This window comes from Trichechus manatus, unplaced genomic scaffold (assembly GCF_000243295.1).
Source record: "Trichechus manatus latirostris isolate Lorelei unplaced genomic scaffold, TriManLat1.0 scaffold00008, whole genome shotgun sequence".
NCBI lineage: Eukaryota > Metazoa > Chordata > Mammalia > Sirenia > Trichechidae > Trichechus > Trichechus manatus.
Window position 1 is genome coordinate 33695716 of NW_004443944.1, and position 16122 is coordinate 33711837.

Here is a 16122-nt window from a genome sequence, read left to right on the forward strand (position 1 = left end):
TCTCCACGGGCGCGTCCGGCTCTGTTACTCAAGGGCGCCACCTGGAGGCAGAAAGAAAGACTCGGACGACCCTCCCCCCTTGTTCTCCCTGCTCTTTCTCTGTGGGACAGTGGGGTGTAGCCCTAGAGGGGTGTTCCGTTGGGGCGTTGCCAATGGTCACATACATCCTTGCCCTCCAAGGCCCAGCTGCAATGCCGCCTCCCCTGAGACGCCTACCTAGATTTCCTTCACACACACTGCTCGTCCCAGGGGCCGTCCCTCTGGACTCCCCCTTTGCATTATCGTCCTTATCAGGGTTATGGTTTTCTGTTTAGTGCCAGCTTCACCCATCAGACCGGCAGCTCCTGGAGGACCGGCCCATGTCTGATCCCCCAGAGCCCAGCATAGTGGGTGTGGGTGAACAGAAAAATGAGCAGGGTGACTTTCACTCTGTTTCTTTTCTTTACGGTAAAGCTAGTGAGGCTCTAGAGCACAAAATTTAAGAAGGAACTCCCTTTCTGTGAGGCTCAAGACAAACCGAGAGAGAGGTTTCTGGAAGACTCGGTGGCCCGGGTACTCATTGTGCCGCCTCAAGCAAGTCCTCTTGCCTCTCAGCCTCGGTGTCCATTGGGTTAGTACAGACTGTGAAAATGCAGGCTGCGGGGGCTTTGGGAGGCTCAGCAGAGGCTGGCCATCTGGAAGGATGGGCAGATACAGATGCCTCATCCTGGCTCCTCAGCCACTTCCTCCTGACCTCCCTTCCCTGACAGACCTCTGTGAGGCCACCCCAGAAGCTGGGTGCCCAGTCCTTCAAGGCCGGCATGATGGAGCTCTGGAAAGGACCTCCAGGGCTGGGAAGGCCTCAGTCTCCTCCCAGCCTTCCAGACGCTTGGCCTCCAGGTCTGCAAAACTGACTGCTGTTAGGGACTCCCAGGGGAAACCAAGTCTGGTGCCAAATTCCTGTGTGAATCTCAGCTCCACCACTCACAGCTGTGTGACCACGTGCAAAGGGCTTCCCTCTTGGAGCTCAGCTTCCACATCTGTGAAATGGATTTAGTAAGGGTTCCTAGGGATTAGATGAGGTAGTCCCTGTAAAGAGCCCAGCACACAACTCCTTTCCTCAGTCATGCACAATCCTGCCTCAGAGACTTTGCATTTTCTGTCCCACTGCCTGAGATACCCTTCTCCCTGATATCCCAAGAGCTTGCTTCCTACTTACTTAGTCTTTGCTCAAATGTCACCTTCTTAGAGACACCTTCCGAGACCATTTTTTTAAAGAAATAGCCATGCTCTTCACTCCTTCCCCCTGAGTTTTTCTCCATAACAGTTATCAACTCCTAACATTGTTTATTGTTATCCTAAATAAGTGCCAAGAGGGCAAAGGCTTTGCCTGTTTCCCTCCCTGCTGTATCCATGGAGACCTAGAAAAAGACCTAGCACATAAGTGGTCCTTGATGAACATTTACTGAATAAAGGAAGGAGAAAATGAGCAAATATTTACTGAGCACCTATTATGCACTAGTGTAACTAGGCAGACTCCATTCTTGCTCTCAAGAAGTTCATATTCTGGTGGGAGAAAAGGATAAGCAAATGTAACATTGTGTTAAGTGCTACAAAGCACTTAGTGCTGGATGAGCCCAAAGCAGAGGTGCTGACCTAATTTGGCAAGTGGGGAGGATCACAAGGAGACCTGCCCTACGTGAACTGAGATCAGAAGGATGAGTAGGAGGCAGTCAAGTAAAAAGGGCAGGGAAGAGAGGTCAGTTACGTCACTAGGAAGGTATGGGGGGTGCAGACCACATCAGGTGACACTGTCACAGGGGGTGACATCAAAATGACTGTCTATAAAATTTTTGTGCAGTGTTTCAGTAGAAATATATTATTTTTTATAAAAATATCCCTAGATCCACAATCAACTCCCTTGGAAGCAACAGTCAAGAAATCAAACAATGCGCTGCACTGGGCAAATCTGCTGCAAAAATCTCTTTAAAGTGTTAAAAAGCAAACATGTCACTTTAAGGACTAAAGTGCACCTGACCCAAGCCATGGTATTTTCAATAACCTCATATGCATACGAAAGCTGGACAATGAATCAGGAAGACTGACGAATAATTGATGCCTTTGAATTGTGGTGTTGGTGAAGAATATTGAATATACTGTGAACTGCCAGAAGAATGAACAAATCGGCCTTAGAAGAAGTACTGCCTTAGAAACAAGGATGGTAAGACTTTGTCTCACATACTTTGGACATGTTATCAGGAGGGACCAGTCCCTGGAGAAGGACATCATGCTTGGTAAAGTAGAAGGTCAGTGAAAAAGAGGAAGACCCTCAATGAGATGGATTGACACAGTAGCTGCAACAATGGGCTCAAGCATAACAATTGTGAGGATGGCACAGGGCAGGGAAGTGTTTCGTTCTGTTGTACATTGGGTTGCTATGAGTCAGAACCGACTCAACAGGCACCTAATAACAACCACAGTTAGTTATAACAGCAAAAACATTTTTCCTAAGCCCAGCTTACATGTATCAAGATACCTACAAGGCTAAAACTCTATGCTAATTTACTTTTTGAACCTTCTAACGTGCTCCGATCAGAGCTGTCATTATCATCCAATTACAGTGATGCTTCAAATCACATGGTTTCATCTGCAGACGCTATAAACACTCTGTTGTTTTCATTGCTGCCAATGTTTTTATAGTTGTTGATTTTATCAAATAGCTACAATTCTGTGATAATTAGTATTTGTGAACCTATATCAATAACTTTTTTTGAGAATGAAGTAGTAATTAAGGGAAAAGAAGGAGAAAGATAAAAACAGCTTCCACTCAGTTACTAATAGTGTTGTAACTAATAATGTTGTAATTCAATGTAGAAAGATTTTCCAAAACAATTTTGTTAGTATTCATATAATCTAAGAAATACTACATTTAAACAACCTACAGCTATATTTATCACATATTATTCTATGATTAAAATTGATAATAAACATTACTAAGGATTCTGTATGGTCTGGTACAGGAGAAGGTCTGGGGGGGTGACCCCGTGAGTTACAGCACTGGTGACACCAACCCTGGTGATGACACTGAGAAAGGTCCAGTGCAAAGGCCCTGAGATAGGAGGGAGTATGGTGAGCATGAGGGATGAAGGAGACTAGTGTGGTTGCATGGAGGACTCAATAAGGAATGTGGTAGGATCTCAGGCTGGGTATGTCAGCAGGGACAGGCAGCTGCAGAGCTTTATAGACGAGGGAAAGACATTTGTTCTTTATCCTCGGAGCAGTGGGAAGCCACTGATAGCTGTGGGTAAAGGATTAACAAAACCTTCTCCTCTTTTTCATGAAAAGTTGACCTTCAGCTTATGGTGTAGCTCTGTTTCCCTGGAAACAGATAAACATGTGTCAACTATGTTACTAGGCAACATTGCTTATGATACAACTGACCCTTGAGGAGGAGGAGGCTAGAATGATCCATGTGTAATGGATTAGAGTTGGAAACGTCAGTATGAATTCATGTTTAGCTTGATATTGATGAGGGTGATTACATAAAGAAATATTTATAGGTATATGTATATACTCCAGTTATTATATACACATATAGTCGGAGTCAACTCAACAGCACACAACAACATATTTCTTTGCCCAGTCAACTGAGAGGGCCTGGAAGCAACAACACCCCACCACACCTAGCACCCAGATCTTGGTTTCTAATACCAATATCTAATAACCAGGGAACCAGGGCTCCTTGGAGAAATGGTTGATTCTGAAACTGGGGCAGGAAATACACAAGGCGAGCCTGGGGCATCCTGTCGTGGCAAAAAGTAAGGAAGTGCTAAAAGAAAAACCCACAATGACACGGGTGTATCAAAGGGACACAGGGCCCACTGAAAGGGCTCCCAGTGGCCAAAGCTGGAAAAATTTGAGCAACGAAATAAATACAGTAGTACTGAAATTTTAAGCTGAAGTATGAAACAAACATCCATGGGTCCATACTGATATAAATAAATGATTGAATAAATAAATAAATCTTTGAGAAGGGTCAAATCTCAGTTCTGAAGAGTTCTAAACAAATCATGTAGATACTTCACCCTCAAGGAGAAGGAAGTGGTGTATAATTCCCACTTCTTAAGTGTGGACTGCACGTAGTGACTTCCGTCTAAAGAGTACAGTATGGGAAATGGGAAAAAGGAGTAACTTTACAATACAGAAACTTGCCAAGAACTACTTCAGTCAGGTGATCAAGGCCAAAGTCAACAGTCATAAATCATGTTGATAGTATGTAACCTTGATACGATATGATGAGAATGGCACTTTACCTCTGTGTGTGTGTGTGTGTGTGTGTGTGTGTGTGTGTGTGTGTGTGTGTGTGTGTGCGCGTATGTGTGTTTTAAGGGCTTGGTATTTAAGTTCATAGGCAGTGCAATTGGTTAACACACTCGGCTGCTGACTGAAAGGTTGGAGTTCAAGTCCACCCAGAGGCACCTTGGAAGAAAGGCTTGGCGATCTACTTCTGAAAGATCAGCCATTGAAAGCCCTATGGAGCACAGCTCTACTCTGACACACATGAGATCACCATGAGTCAGAATCAACTCCACAGCAACTGGTATGTATTTATTTTAATGTGTTTTAGAAAAATATATAACTAGCTAATGAAACCAGAGATATTATGAATAATATTGCTTCAAGTGAGGATAGAAAAAAATTTAAGTCTATATAAAAGTGGTGCAATAGAGTTCGCTGTTTCCTCTATTTGCTCTCCCTTTCTTCCACTGGAGTAGAATACTTTTTCAACAGCCACCCAGAATAAAGATTCCATTTCCCAGCCTCCATTGCAGCAAGGTATGGCAAAATGGACGATGTGATGGTTAAGATTGTGTGTCAGCTTGGCTGGGCCGTGATTCTCAGTGTTTAAATGTGATCACTCCCATGATCGAATATACTGTGAGTAGTCAGTCAGATGAAAGGGAGTCTCCTTGGGGGTGTGGCCCGCATCTGAATATAAGCAGACGTTCTGGCTTTTTGCTCTTTCTGGATCCTGTGGCTGCCTTCTGTTGTCTCATCTCCAGTTCTTAGGACTTGAGCTGTCAGCTTATCTGCCAAACTTGGGATTCGTCAATCTTCACAGCCTGTGAGCGGAGCCCTGCTCTCTGACCTGCTGACCTTGGGCTCCCCAGCTTCTGCGGCTGCATGACTTGCGAGAGGCCTCTACCCTGATCCATGGACTTGGGATGTTCTAGCCGCTACAATCGCATGAGCTGTTTCCTTGATATAAATCTCTCTGTATATATATATTTATACACTTTACTGATTTTGCTTCTCTAGAGAACCCAGCCTAAGACAGACGATAAGTCACTAGGACATCAGAGGTGGTAGTGTGGGCAAAATCCATTGTGTTCTTAAAGGAAGGGGGTATGTTCTTCTTCCTTTTTGTCCTTTCTGCTGCCAGGATGCAGACCTGATGGCTGCATCTTGAGCAGCCATCTTGGACCATGAGGTGGAAACATGTTAGGATGGGGGAGCAACAAAAGAGAAAGAACCTGGATCCCAGGTGACCATGGAAACACCATCCTGGGATGGTTCTCCGCACCTTTATGTGAGAGAGAAATAAACTACCTTGTATAAAATACTGTTATTTAAGATTTTATGTCACTCAGAAGAATTATTCCTAATTACTACAGTCGATTTAAAGACAAATATAAGTAAATAAAACTAGAGATGGTAGGCAAAATTGAGAAGGAAGTATGTGAGTGGCTGAAGTTTGAGAAATACAGATCTAATCAGGGGAAAAAACTCTGAAACCAGCCTGTAGCATGTCCAGGTGGGAGATATGAAAAAAGCAGTAACCCAAGTGAGACTGAGGTTTTGTTAGGTGAAGGGGTGAGTGGGGGGCAAGGAAAAGCATTCCTGAAAGAGGGAACAGCCCTTTAAAAGCCCAGAGATGAAATAATTGTAATGAATTGTGTATGGTTATTTTATTTGACAAACACTTATATACCAAAAAAACCAAACCAAACCTGTGGTCCTCGAGTTCAGACTCATAGCAACCCTACAGGACAGAGTAGAACTGCCCCATAGGGTTTCCAAGGAGCTGGTAGATTTGAACTGCTGACCTTTTGGTTAGCAGCTGAGCTCTTAACCACTGCTGCCACCGGGGCTCCCACACTTGTATAGCCCTCCTCATATTGCAGGCATTGTTCTAAGTGCTTGTATTGGTTTCCTAGGGCTGCCGTGACAAAATACCACAAAGTAGGTGGCTTATAAGAACAGAAATTCATTGTCTCCTAATTCTGGAGGCTGAGAGTCTAAGATTAGAGGGTTGGCAGTGTGGATTCTTTCTGATGCTTTGAGTGAGAATCTTTTCCATGCCTCTCTCCCTGCTTCTGGTAGCTCCAGGTGTTCCTTGGCTTGTAGCTGCAGTATCATAGAGCGTCCTTCCTCTGTCTCCCTGTCTCTGTGTATCTTCTCCTGCTTTATAAGGACACCAGTAATATGGCATTAGGACCCATGGTACTCCAGTATGACTCTGTTAACCTAACCAATAACATCTTCAAAGACTCTATTTCCAAACAGGATCACATTCACAGGTACAGGGGTTGGGATTTCAATATATCTTTCTGGGGGACACAACTCAGTCCATACCCGTGCTTTACAAATATTAACTCATTTAATCATCTTAGCCATCTTATCATGTAGGTGCTATTATTATCCCCATTTTAAGATGAGGAAACTGAGGCACAGAATGGTTAATAAATTGCCCAAGGTCACACAGCTGGTATATCACAAAGCTAGGATTCAAATCCAGACCCCAGCTCAGGGCTCAGAATCATTATGCTGAGTTCCATCGTGATTTCAAAGCACTTGCAAAATTCCTGAGAGGCTGTAAATATTATCCCCAGTTTTACATTTGGGAAAACTGAATGCCAAAAAGAGAAGAGATTGGCCTATGGTCACACTGAGGGTTCGTAGTAGAAATGCAATTAGAATCAAGGGGCCTGACTTCCAGATTGATTTGGCGGGTGAGGAGCTCAGATACGCCGAAAGCCTCAGAGCTGATCAGCCACATGCCTGCTTTCCCTAACTCACCCTGTTTTCATCTGTCTCTGAGCATCTTGCTGAGTTCTGGTGTTTGGGTTTGCTTACTTGCTTCATATTTACCACCTGGCACCAGCTGGCTCATCTGGTTTTCCTGGAACTCTGATGCTTTTCTGAAGCAGCCCTGATATCACAGTAATGGGACATGGTTCAGGAATTTGAGGAAATGAATTGGTGGCCCTGCTCCAGGCCCTGGAGGGAGTGTCCAGCGCCTGCACGTGCATCTTCAGCCAGCACGGCTGGCATTCCCTCTTCTCCATCTGGTCTGATCTGCAGCTCCTGGCCTTGCGGAATGAAAAATCTGGGGTCTGTGCTCAGTCCCTGCCCTGACAGAGGAAGGAGGGAAGCAGGGAAAGGAGGGAAATGGAGGTCCACACTCCCAGCCTCCTCTGCACAAGCAAGTATCCCCGCCGTGAGGGCAGCTTGAAGGCAGGGACCTCGTCTCCTCTCTCACAGGGCCAGGTGCAGAGGAGGTGCTGGCTTAGTTAGATGTAAAGCCACTCTCCCTGATGAGGGTGAGCCCTGGAAGAGAGGAGAAAGAAGAACTTTGTTGGAGCACCTCCTGTGTGCTGGGCCCTACCAGAAGGGGTAAACAGCTGCAGAAGGAGAAGGGCCAATGGCAGCCCAAGCTGACTTGTACTCCAGCCCGTGCGCCCTCTGGTACATGGTGGAATGTGCTTGCACGGTCGGGAGGGAGGGTGGGAGAGCTTGAAGACTCTCACAGTGTGGAAGTGAGACTTCTACTTCATTTATATTTTAGAAAGTGGGGATGGAGGCAGCCGTAAGGTGGGGAGGATCCCGGGACTCGGAGTCAGACACAGAGATAGAACTAACTAGCATCTCTGGGCCCACTTGACCCATATGTGAGATCGGTAACTCTGCCTGATCTGTGTATCTCAGGGCAGATAACCTGTTCTTCCTGCTTCTCGGTTTCCCTGTCTGCCCAGGGAGGATCATGGAACGCCTGTTGCTGCTATGAACTTTACAGAGCTGCTATGAGGAGCAGAAAAGGTCATGGACAAGAGAACACTTTGAACACGATAACCAAAAAACCAAACCCACTGTTGATGAGTAGATTCCGACACTTAGTGACCCTATAGGACAGAGTAGAACTGCCCCATATGGTTTCCAGGGATTGCTGGTGGATTCGAACTGCTGACCTTTTGGTTAACAGCCAGAGCTCTTTAACCACTGCACCCCAGGGCTCCTTGAATACAATAAAACACTTAAATACCTGGATGGTACGATTATGGAAAGGGCTTGAGTGGGGAAATCAGGGGACTTGGATTCTGCTGCTGGCTCTGCTGCTGTATTTATTGTTAGGATATTGGTTTGGCTCCTGTAATAAAGAAATTCAAAATAATAGTGTCTTTAATAAGACAGAACTTATTTCTGTCTTATATAAAAGCCTACTGGGCATTCAGACAACCATGTGACTCTACCAATCACAAGAGACCTTGGTTCCTGCTATCTTATTGCTCTGCCATCCTCTACCTTGTGGTCCAATATGGCTGCTCCAGCTCCAGCCCTTATGACTACATTCCAGTCAGCAGAACGAAGAGAAGGGGAAGAGGGAGACGCCATCCTTCCTTCTTTTAAGGGCACAACTGGGAAATTGTACACATTGCACACACTGGCCAGGATTTAGTTACATAGCCATACTTACCTGCAAAGGAACCTGGGGGGGAAGATTAGTCTTTTGTTATATGTGAAAGGGAGAAGGGATATTGAGGAACAACTTGTAATTTTTTCCGCTAAATTTTATTTATTTCATTGTTGTTGAGAATATACACAAACACATACACCAATTCAACAGTTTCTGCATGTACAATTTAGTGACATTGATTACACTCTTTAAGTTGTGCAACCATTCTCACCCTCCTTTTCTGAGTTGTTCCTCCCTCATTAACATAAATTCACTGTCCCCTAAGGTTCCTATCTATTCTTTTGAGTTGCTGTTGTCGATTTGATCCCATACAGATCTAAAAAGAGATCATCAAAATGATGCTCAAATCAAGCCTTTTTTTGCTAGTTAAACTAAACTATTGTTTAGTTTTAAGACGACTTCAGGGAATATTTTTGGTTTAGGGTTTAAAGATTATCTCAAGGCAGTAGTTTCAGGGGTTCATCTACCCTCCATTACCCCAGAAAGTCTAGAATCCATGAGAATTTTAAATTCTGTTCTGCATTTTTCCCCTTTTGATCAGGATTCTTCTATAGACTGTTTGATCAAAATGGTCAGTAATGGTAGCCCGGCACCATCCAGTCCTTCATGGTGAAGGAGGCAGTTGTTCATGGAGGCAATTAGCCACACATTCCATATCCTCCTCCTAGTCCTGATTCTCCTTCTTCCTCTGTTGTTCCAGGTGAATAAGACCAATTGTTGTACCTTGGATGGCCGCTTGCGAGCTTTTAAGACCCCAGGCACTACACAATGAGCTAAGAGGTAGAACAGAAGCACTAAACATGTAATTAGGCCAGTGAACTGGGATGTCTCATGAAACCATGACCCTAAACCTCTAAACCAAAGAACCAAATCCCATGTGGTATTTGCTTGTATATAAGCAGCCTCGCAGCTACTCTTTTGTTGTTGTTGTTATAAACATGTCACACAACTTTTGCCAATTCAACTTTTTACAGGTGTACAACTTTTGACAGCAATTACAATAATTGGCTGTGCAACCCTACCCTTAATCAATGAGATTTATGCATCACCATTAACCCCCTTTTTCCCCTTCTCTCCCACCCCCTGGTAACCACTAATAAACTTTGGTCTCTGTACATTTGCCTTTTCTTGTCTTTTTATGTAAGTGAGGTCATACAATATTTGTCCTTTTGTGATTGACTTATTTTGCTCAGCATAATGTCTTCAAGCTCTATCCATACTGTAGCACTATCAAGACTTCATTTCTCCTACCGGCTGAGTAATATTCCATTGTATGTATGTACCACATTTGGTTTATCCATTCATCTCTCGATGAGCATTTAGGTTGTTTCCACCACCTTTTGGCTATTGTGAATAGTTCTGCAATGAACATTGGTGTACAAGTCTCTTTTTGAGTCTCTACTTTCAAGTCTTTTGGGTATATACCTAGGAGTGGAATTGTTGGGTCATATGGTAGTTCTATTTTCAGTTATTCGAGGAACCACCACAATGTTTTCCACAATGGCTTTACCGTTTTGCCCTCCCACCAGCAATGGATAAGGGTTCCAATTTCCCCACATCCTTACCAATATTTGTTATTTTCTGTTTTTTTAATCTTAGCCAGCCTAGTGGAAGTGAAATGGTATCTCACTGTGGTTTTGATTTGCATCTCTGTGATGGCTAATAACGCTGAACATCTTTTCATGTGTTTGGTGGCCATTTGAATAGTCTGCAGTTTTTGCCATAGTTGCTGACTTGCTTAGACAACTACATCCCCATCTGAGCCTTATTTTCCCCGTCTGCAAATTCATTCATTCATTCATCCATGTATTCATTCCACATATATATTTGCCAGACATGCAGTATAAAGCAAGATTTTGGAACCAGTTGATTTCTAATAGACCCTTTTTGTAGCTGGACCATTCGCCCCGTTAGAGCAGGGATGATGTCTTTCTTGCTCAGTGCTATAGCTCCCGTACCCAGTGTGGAGTCTGGCACGTGGAAGCCATATTATCGGCTGCCCATGAAAGAATGAATAGATGGCCATTCTGGCTCTTGTATCTGGTAGTGACGTTTTTTCTTGCTCAGGGGTTTAAGTTCTTTCCCCAGCCAGGCCTCCTGGCTCCATCTCCCCTCGCTCCCATGTGCCAAGCCTTTATGAGCCTGTGAAGTAAAATGTTCTCAGAGCCAGAATCCTAAGTGTAGGATTAAAAATAAATGAAAGTGCATCAAAACAAGTTAACCACAAGAAATGGCTTTCCAAGGTAATTAGGCATCAGTGCTGGAGGCCAAGGAGAGAGCAGCAGACTCAACCAGGGCTGAGAATTTGCGTTTCTAACAAGTTCCTGTTCCAAAAAAAACCAAACCTGTTGCCCGTCCAGTCGATTTTGACTCATAGAGACCCCATAGGACAGAGTAGAACTGCCCCATAGGGCTTCCAAGGAGGGGCTGGTGGATTTGAACTGCTAACCTTTTGGTTAGTAGCCAAATTCTTAACCACTGTGCCACCAAGTTCCCAGATGATGCTAATGCTTCTGGTTAGGGATCAATTCTGAGAACCACTAGAAGAGCAGTGGTTTTCAAAATTTATTACCCATAACAAGCACCTGGGGATCTTGTTAAAATATTGATTCTGATTCAGTATATCTGGGGTGGGAATGCAAATTCTCAGTAGGGGTTAGAATAGGAATGAACGGGTTTGAAGCCCTGGACTCAACTGCCAAGCACTCATGTCAATACCACTCTGCCTGTGTATGGGGCAGAGACCCCATTGGGCCTGTGCAGGGGAACAGCAGATGGCCTGGGTTGAGCTCCTGCTTGGCCCTCCACCCACTAGAAGACAATGGGCAAGACCCTCCCCACACAGGGACAACAGGTTCTAATTCCAGATCTGCCACTTATTTGTTGGGGTGACCCTAGGCAAATCTATGCCTCTTTGAGCCTCAGTTTCCTTATCTGTAAAAAAAGGCTAATAATAGGATCTATCTGTAATCATCTATAAAATGGAGATAGCAATGGTACCTACCTCATAGGGCAGAGGTTCCCAAACTTTCTCAGTTCACAACACTCTTAGTATCTCCGTAATTTTACACAGTGCCCCAGGTGCAAAGAAATGCCCAACAGTTCAGTGTATCAAGTAGTTAGGGTCAAACAACTTAATAGTAGTATTCTGCATGGTATTCAATACATTCTCCCACATTTTAAAAAATATTTTGCGGTGCCTCTGTGAGTTTTTTTGTGGTTTCTCAGGGCGTCTTAGCACTGAGTTTGGGAATTGCAGTCATAAGGTTTTGAGAATGAGGTGAGGTTCTGTATGTCCAGGGCTTAGCATCATGCCTGATTCAGAATAAGAGATCAACAAATGTTGATTGTCCAGAATTATCCATCAAGTCTTCTTCCAATATCACCTCCTTTCTGTTTTTTCTGTATCTCCTGCCACCTCCGCCCAGTAATACTTCCTGTCTCCGTCTCCTACCACCTCATGGCTTCTGCCTGCCACCTTCCCTCTGTGCCCCTCTAGGCCTGGGGTCCCAGCTCTGAACCGACTTCCTTCCTGGTGTAGAATTGTTGGTCCCACATCTTTACCCCTCCTTGACTCCACACATTTGCCATCATCTCTTTGTAGGCGGAGAGTGCCTCCCTGCCCCTTAACTATGGGCTTGACCACGTGACTCGCTTTGCCCAATGGCAAGTGGTGAAAGCGACAATGTGCCCATTCTGAGCCTAGACCTTAAGAGTCCTTGCGTGATTCTACTTCCTCTCTTATCCTTTGCCATTGCCAAGACAAGAACATGCTCCAGGAGCCTGATGATTCCAGGAGGAAGATAAGAGACATGTGGAGCAGACTCAGACCTACAGATCTGAAGCCTGAAGCAGATCATCCCACCAAGCCACAAACTCTTGAGTGAGAAGAAACAATTGTTTGAAGGCATACAGTTTTGGAGAGGTTTGTTACGCCCTTCTTACGGCAATCCAACCTCTCTATGGCAAATTCAAATCTCTCATGAAAGATCTGACTCAATCATTCGGTCACCACCCAGAGCACAGCTCCTCTCATGCCAGTCCCCACAAGCCAAAGATCTCCCTTCTCTCCTGTCTGCAGATGGCTGCCTGGGTTGGGGCACCCATGTCTGATCCAGGCAGTTGTCTCCTGATCACAGGGTCATGCAACACAAAGCCTGGTGACCTGACGGGAAGAAATCATTTCTGGCCCCTGTGTTCGGAAGGATTGTGAATTCGACAGGCAGGAGTTTCACAGAACCTCTTTAGTACTAAAGGGTGAGAGGTAAACTAGGAGAAATTGCACAAAAAAAGCTTTGTCTGCATGTGGCAGTCAGGGTGCATCTCCGGCTGCAAACCTCAGGGTAACAGAAATGTGACATTCCATACAACTCAATTTAACAAGTATCTTGGACCCCATTATGCATAAAGAAAAAGCAGTTGTGATCCAGTGATAGAATTCTCATCTTCCATGCAGGATGCCCAGGTTCGATTCCCAGTGAATGCACCTCAGATGCAGCCACCATCTTCCTGTCAGTAGAGGCTTAGGTATTGCTGTGATGCTGAACAGGTTTTAGTGGAGCTTCCACACTAAGATAATTAGGAAGAAAAGTCTGGAGAACTGCTTCTGAAAATCAGCCAATAAAAACCTTATGGGTCACAATAGTCCAATCCCATTGTGCACACGATCGCCATGAACTGGGGACTGACTCAGCAGCAGCTAACAACAACATGCCTAGAGAGGGAAAGGATGAAGTCCAAGGTCACACAGCAAGTTTGGCAGATCTGGATGTAAATCCAGGTGTCTTGGCTCCTTATACGCCACCCTTTTCCTGTCCAGTTGATCTTGCACTTGGAAGGAGACCCGAGTCCCATCTCTGAGCCTATGGACCCTGTTTTCTAGCCTCCCTGATAATCTAGGCCGTGCTTCTGCACTCCACTGAGTGAACGCTGTTTGGAAGAATTCTAAGAATTCTAAGCAGCTCCTTTTTCCTACTGAGTCAAATCTGCCTCCCTCTGTCCTGTACCCACTGGCCCTACCTCTGTCTTCTGGGGCTATACTAGATGTTTTCTTCTTTTTTGTTTAATTTACTATAATTTTTACCATTATAAGTTTTATTTCGTTCTGGTGGTGAAATGAATTTCCTCATGTGGCCTTTTGCCTTGATTCTTTGGAAAAACAGCTTGAGAGATTTTTTTCCTCCTAAACCCTGAGGAGTTACCTTTGCTCTAGTTTTCTACCCCAGAGGAGTTGTTAACTTTTGTCCATGTTGTTCGGCATTTCCTGGGTAAGCTGTAACAAGGATGGTTTGATACTCTCTGCCTGGCCCTGGGCTGCAGCCTGTCCTGTGATTGGTATGCACCTCTCAGGGGTTAGTCAATAGACCAAAAATGTGGTGAGTTGTAGCCTACTATACAAACCAAGCACTTGTGGCCTACCGAGAGAGGATTGGTCGGTTTGTGATGCTGGTGGGAGGACCCTGCCTTGGAATTGACAAGGAGTTTGGGTACTTAAACAGCCAGCACCACAGAGGTTTTTCAGATAGAAAGAAGCAGGAAGAGAAGCAACAGAAAGAAGAAGAAGGAGGAAAGAAGAAGAAGACTGAGAGAAAGGAGGCAAGGAACCTCCTAAAAGAGCTAACCTGAGTCAAGGGCTGTAACACTGAAGACAGTGATAGGCCCAGAAGGGGCCCAGGGGCAGAGCTTGTGGTGATGGATGGCAGGGCCAAAAGGACCCTGTCCTGAGGGAGATGACAGGAGGCCTGTGCAGTTGAGAGGAGCTGAGAGAGCTGTCCTGCACTGAAGAAGGGAGGCCTTGCCTACGTGCTTCCTGATCCTGATCCTGATCCTGAGTTATAGCCTATTGATCCTGATCCTGAGTTGTATTCCTTAATAAACTAGTTAACTTTAAGTATGGTCTGTGAGTTCTGTGTGGCCATTGCAAAGGATGTTTGAACCCAACAGAGAAGTAGAGAGTGCTGTGGAAGGGACAGCTAGTGTTAGAGTTGGTAAAAAGGTTGGAGAATGGAGGTATGTCTGACCACTACTTCATCGGAATCAGCTTTCAGCCAATCCTGGTCATTATCCCACCTGAAGTAAGACAGGTTCTGACATGGTACAGCGGTTAAAGTGCTCGGCTGCTAACCAAAAGGTCAGTGGTTCAAACCCACCAGCTGCTCCGCAGGGGAAAGATATGGTAGTCTGCTTCCTTAAAGACTGTTGTTGTTGTTGTTAGGTGCTGTCAAGTTGGTTCCAACTCGTAGCAACCCTATGTACAATAGAACAAAACACTACCCAGTTCTTCATCATCCTCACAATTGTTGTTATGCTTGAGCCCATTGTTGCAGCCACTGTGTCAATCCATCTCATTGAAGGTCTTCCTCTTTTTCACCGACCCTCTGCTTTACCAAGCATGATGTCCTCCAGGAACTGGTCCCTCCTGACAACATATCTAAAGCATGTGAGACAAAGTCTCGCCATCCTTGCTTCTAAGGAGCATCCTGGCTGTACTTCTTCCAAGACAGATTTGTTCATTCTTCTGGCAGTCCGTGGTATTTGCAATATTCTTTGCCAACACCATGATTCAAAGGCATCAATTCTTTGGTCTTCCTTATTCATTGTCCACCTTTTGCATGCATGTGAGGTGATTGAAAATACCATGGCTTGGGTCAGGCACTCCTTAGTCCTTAAAGTGACATCTTTATTGTTTAACACTTTAAAGAGGTCTTTTGCAGCAGATTTGCCCAGTGCAATATGTCATTTGATTTCTTGACTGCTGCTTCCATGGGTGTTGATTGTAGATCCAAGTAAAATGAAATCCTTAACAATTTAGATTTTTCTCTGTTTATTATGATGTTGCATACTGGTCCAGTTGTGAGGATGTTTGTTTTCTTTATGTTGAGGTGCAATTCCTACTGAAGGCTGTAGTCTTTGATCTTCATCAGTAAGTGCTTCACGTCCTCTTCACTTTCAGCAAGCAAGGTTGTGTCATCTGCATATCGTAGGTTGTTAACGAGTTTTCCTCTAATCCTGATGCTGTGTTCTTCTTCATATAGTCCAGCTTCTCGGATTATTTGCTCAGCGTACAGATTGAATAAGTATAGTAAAAGTATACAACCCCGACACACACCTTTCCTGACTTTAAACCTCACAGTTTCCCCTTGTTCTGTTCAAACGACTGCCTTTTGATCTATGTACAGGTTCCTCATGAGCACAATTAAGTATTCTGGAATTCTCATTCTTCACAATATTATCCGTAATTTGTTATGATCCACACAGTCGGATGCCTTTGCATAGTTAATAAAACACAGGTAAACATCTTTCTGGTATTCTCTGCATTCAGCCAAGATCCTTTTGACATCAGCAATGATTTCCCCTCCTTCTATGTCCTCTTCTGAATCCGGCTTGAA